Consider the following 5,827-nt stretch of genomic DNA (forward strand, 5'->3'; position numbering starts at 1 on the left):
GTGTGTGTGTGTGTGTGTGTGTGTGTGTGTGTGTGTTAGCAAATAAAATCAACTGTTCAGATTTTAGTGAGACTTGATTAATTTAGCAAATTAATCAACATTTAGCACAAACAAGTAACTAACGCGGACAATTTTACAAATGTTGACCTCAAACATGGTGTGGCTGTAGCTGAAAGTCATTCCTAAAACATACTTCATGCTCTAACAGGTTCCACAAGGACATTCCTGGTGTTATTTCCAAATACTTATGAATATCTGAATGAAGAGAACGAAAGGGAGGAAAGAGCAGAGGTAAAGGGACCAGGGAAGATGAAGTTCAGGAAGCTTTGAAGAAGAAGGCCGTAGGACCTGACGCTGGTGGAAGTATGGAATGTTTGGAGAGACGACAGTGATATTTTTGACTCAATGTTTCAATGACATTTTGAGAGAGAGAATACCTGAGGGATGGAGGAGATGTGTGGTGGTGCCTGTTTTTAGGAACAAGGGTGAGTTGTTACAACAGGGGGAATTAAGTCCGTGAGCAACTGCGTGGCTGCCGCACATTCTCACGGCAGGTGCAGCGTTGGTTTTAATACATCCCAACGTGGGCGTAGAACCTGGCACACGCAACTTTTTTGTGCGTACGCACCGTTTATACATGAGGCCCCAGATGCCTGTCACAAAGACACAGTTTTCATTTATTTTGTTAAATCAATGAATGGATGACACAGTTTGAGAAGCACAAATCACTATCTTAGCACCGTTGACTTCCAAAGCAGTGGCGGATCTAGGATTTTTCTGAGTAAGGGGCCATGAAGGGGCCAAATATTCAAAGAGGGGCCAAGTATTTGTTCAACATCCTTGCACATAAATCCCCGGTTTTGGTAAGGTGTATAAATTTAAGCAGTCACATATGTTCCAAAAATTTTAACGAAATGTAATGTTATTAAAAAAAGCTTCCTTATCAACTTTAAATGCATTTTTACTGTACATGGATAAAATATTCTCAAAGCATGTGAGAAAATGAAGCCATTGTTTGCCATTTGAAATATATTTTTGGCAAAATTGTTTAAGTCTTTTAAAGAAGACTTTTGTAAGATTGATTCATGCTGGACTTTACTGTTTGACTCATTAGCGTCTCTAGTGTTTGGGCATGGAACTGCAGCCACCACCATTGCTCTCAAGCAAAGGACAGATGAGTGACAGGACAGGGGCACTTCAGGGGGCCAATCAGATTTCAGTAGGGGCCAATGCCCCTGTGGCCCCGCCCCTAGAACCGCCCCTGTTCCAAAGAGTTACGAGTTGAAAACGTAATAAATTGAAGGAGGATGTGTCTGTCTGGTGTGTGCTAGATTTGTTCCATCACCCATCCACTTTCCTCTTTCAATCAGATACTACACACACTCTGAGTTATTATAGTCAGAAGAAATGGATTAAAGAAATAACTGAAAAAGCAGCCAATAATAATAAAAAACATTAAAGAAGTTTACAAAAAAATCTGAATATACTATTGATTCAATTCAGTTTATTTATATAGCGCCAAGTCATAAAAACTGTTGTCTCAGGGCACTGTACATAAAAAAAAAAATTTAAATAAATAAATAAATAAATAATCTAAAGAAGCCAGCAGACTGTGCCGAGTCTCCCATCAGTCTCCCATCCTGAGCAGCACTCCGGAAGCAGTGGAGAGGAAAAACTCCCTATTAACAGGAGGAAACCTCCAGCAGAACCAGGCTCAGGACAGGAGACCATCTGCCTCGACCGGCTGGGTTTGGGACAGGAAAGAGACACAGGCAAACACAGAAGAACTGGTCCAGTGTATTTTCCTCTGGAAGAGAGATGAAAAAACATGTTATTGATAGAAGTAATTATAACAAACGTAGAGGAGAGAGACTAAAGATAATCGAGTGAAGACAAGTGGACAGTTTGTCCTCCAGCAGTCTAAGTCTATAGCAGCAGAAATGAAGAATAAGTAAGGAAACCTAAGTCTAAGATTTATCAAAAAGGAAAGCCTTCAGTCTAATCTTAAAAGTAGACAGAGTGTTAGTCTCATGGACAGAAACTGGAAGTTGGTTCCACAAGAGAGGAGCTTGATAAMTGAAAGCTCTGCCTCCCATTCTACTTTTAGAAACTCGAGGAACCACAAGTAAACCTGCTGTCTGAGAGTGAAGGGCTCCGTTAGGAAAGTAAGGAACAATAAGATGTTTAATATACAAGATGGAGCTTGGTTGTTAAGAGCTAATTCTGTTCTGAATTTGACAGGGAGCCAGTGGAGAGAAGCTAAAACTGGAGAAATATGATCTCCTTCCAACTCTCATTAAAACTCTCGCAGCAGCATTTTGGGTTAACTGAAGACTTCTTTGAGAGTTTTTGGATGCTTAGATAATAAAGAATTACAGTAATCCAGCCTAGACGTGATAAATGCATGAATCAGTTTTTCTGCATCATTTTTGGACAAAATATTTCTAATTTTAGTGAAATTACGCAGGTGGAAGAAGGCGGTCCTGGTAACATTTTTAATGTGGGGGTTAAAAGACATATCCTGATCAAAAATAACACCAAGATTCTTTACATTAGAACTGGAGGCCAGATAAATGCCATCCAGGTGAAATGATGCAAAGTTGATCCCTAAAATGTTCAGGTCCAAAAACCATAACCTCTGTCTTATCTGAGTTTAGAAGCAGAAAGTTAAGAGTCATCCATGTTTTTATGTCAGTAAGACATGCTTGTAGTTTAAATAACTGGTTGGATTAATCAGGTTTCGTGGATAAATATAAGTTATAACTGAGTATCATCAGCATAACAATGGAAATTTATCCCATGCTGTTTAATAATTTTACCTAATGGAAGCATATACAAAGTAAAGAGGATTGGTCCAAGCACTGAACCCTGAGGAACTCCATGACTAACTCTGGTGTAAGAAGAAGATTCATTATTAACATTAACAAACTGAACTCTATCAGTTAAATAAGACTCAAACCATTTTAGAGCTGTTCCTGTAATCCCAATATCAAGTTCAAGTCTACGTAATAAAATATTGTGATCATTTGTATCAAATGCAGCACTGAGATCTAACAGGACAAGAATGGACACAAGTCCACTGTCTGAGGCCATGAGAATATCATTAATAACTTTCACCAGTGCTGTTTCTGTGCTATGATGAGCTCCAAACCCTGAGTGAAACTCCTCATATAGATTGTTTCTATCTAGATGTTCACATAATTGATTTGCAACTATTTTCTCAAGAATTTTTGAGATGAATGGGAGATTAGAAATACGGTAGTTCTGTAGTTGGCCAGAGGTCCTGAATCAAGATCAGCTTTCTCAAGCAAAGGTTTAATTACAGCAACCTTAAAGTTCTGTTGCACATAACTATTCATTAAAGATAAATTAAGTACATCTAAAATATGGATATTGAAGAAGAAAGGCTTCTTGTTGGGATAGGATATAGCAGACATGTTGGTGGTTTGGATGAAGCTATTATAATTCAGAAAGCTCAACAGGACAAAAACTGTCCAGTCATAAATCAGGTCCTAGTGACACTAAAGCTGCCTCATCTGACAGAGAATCAGAGACAGTAGCAGGAAGTTTGGCATGAATTTCATCCCTTATTAAAATTATTTTATCTATAAAGAATCTCATGAAGTCATCACTACTTAGTTATAGGGATACATGGTTCAACAGAGATAGGACTTTTCATTAGTCTAGCTACAGTACTGAACAGAAACCTGGGATTGTTTTATTCTCTTCTATTAAAGATGAATAACATTCAGTTCTAGCTTAACAAAGTCTTTTATGTTAGCAGGTTGTCTCTCTGGGTTAAATAAAATCCTTCAACATTAGTGGTCACTATTGATCAAAATCACTTTCAGAGATCTCAAGAATCTGACTGCTTAGAAGCAAATAATCCCAAAGATCATGGAGTTAAATAAACTTAGAACATTTTCAGCTTCATTTGCTCTCATATTTACTTATCTGCATATTTAGAAACGCATACATACAACTCACACAACTTACTACACTTCAAGCTCTATCCTACAGGGTCCCATATGAATATTTAAATATTTATAAATAAAGCATCAGAACACGCAGCTACAGAGGAAATTAGGCTGATTTTTAGCAGCAGTGCATCTGGAAACAAAAACTTGTCTCTGAAGGTCTTAGTCTTACTTCATAGTAGAAACTATTTTTAAATGATCAGAGAACATTTAATTTAAGAGTATATTTAAAGTTTTGAAGCTGTTTAACCCTTTAACACTTTGGATTCACACCATCTTTACACCTCTATAGTTTATACATTAAAAGTGTTTTGTTATCTTTCACCTTTTCTCATTTTAAAAAAGACCTTTTTCTTTGGGATCCCCTCAGAGTGCTGACTAAACACAAACGCTGACTTTTTTTATACAGTTATTTTACCAGGCAAGTCCCATTGAGATCTCAGATCTCTTTTTCAAGGGCGGCCTGGGCCTGAACCTATTGTACATGTTTTTGGGGACTTCCATGGTATCTGAGCTCAAAATTTCCTCTTCACATCTGGAGGTGAAGACTCTTTAACTCATCACATCTGCAGCATAAAACCACCAGATGCCTCTGCTGCTTAAACTCCAGGTTTCTTTTACACAAAGTCCAGTTTGTGAATAAAGTGAGAACTGCTGATGTACGTCACACCTCCTCCCTCTGTGCAGCATAAATAAGTGGGAATCACCCAGGCAACCTGTGACTCGTCAGATTCTGAGTCATTGAATCATATACCCATTAGCAGATTATTTCCTTGTGTTATCCCATCATGACTGGATGGAAATCCTGTTTCATTTAAACCAGGGGCGCCCAAACTTCTTTACCAAGAGGGTCAAAAAAGGAGGGGTGAAAATTTAACCGAGGTCTGTGGGCCAAATGTAATAATAATACATAAAAAAAACATGAAATACAAATACTTTTTAAGTAGGTCTAACCTCCTTTATATGATTAAGCAACCAGTTCAGTGGGCCATGGTTTGTTTATTTGTGTGTTTGTTTTTAGCCTGTGCACTTGGGGAAAGTTTGATGTATGCTTGTGCAGCAAAGGCTCATGGGACATTTCATAAAATGATCAAATATGAGTATTTGTGGTCTTAAAAAGTGTGAAAATCTATGTGTTTTTAATCTAAATATATTACTTTTATTTCATGTTTAATCTCAACTACAGCCCCTTCTATAGTCACTGGGCCAATATATGGAATGATTAAGTGGAAATGCAGTGTTTCGACCAGATTAACTAGAAAACATGACAACTGATGAGGCCATTCAAATGGCTTGGTGGGTCAGTTTTGGCCCGTGGGCCCCACTTTGGGCACCTCTGATGAATAAAACTTTTATCCCATGCAGAGGTTCTTAACATATGGGCCGCGGCCCAATTGTGGGCCGCGAGCGTCACCTTGAGGGCCTCAAAAGAACAACAGTTTTTACCTTTGGGCCCCAGAGGGCCGCGGGACCGCATTGATTTAAAATAAGTTGCAATACACTTTCTCACCACTAGTAGCGGTAGTGCGCCACTCAGATAGATGTTTGACAACTTTTTAACATGTAGAAGAAGAACCTTAGAAACCTGCCGAGAGTAAAGTAGAAGCAAAAATGAAGGCAACCCATCCTAAAAGACAAAGTTTATCACTAATACGAAGTGTAGCTTCTGGTTTTACCATGCAATTTTTTAAAAGTTAAAAACATTATCAAATACATTTGAAGATACAGGTATAATTTAATTTGCACTTTATCAAATTAATTTTTGTAGTTTATTTTTAAACATTTTGAATGTAGCTGTTTTAAAGAAACTTTAAACTTGTCAAAAAGCTGTTACTGTTATTGTCACTAAT

Source organism: Austrofundulus limnaeus, unplaced genomic scaffold (assembly GCF_001266775.1).
Source record: "Austrofundulus limnaeus strain Quisiro unplaced genomic scaffold, Austrofundulus_limnaeus-1.0 Scaffold408, whole genome shotgun sequence".
Classification (NCBI taxonomy): Eukaryota; Metazoa; Chordata; class Actinopteri; order Cyprinodontiformes; family Rivulidae; genus Austrofundulus; species Austrofundulus limnaeus.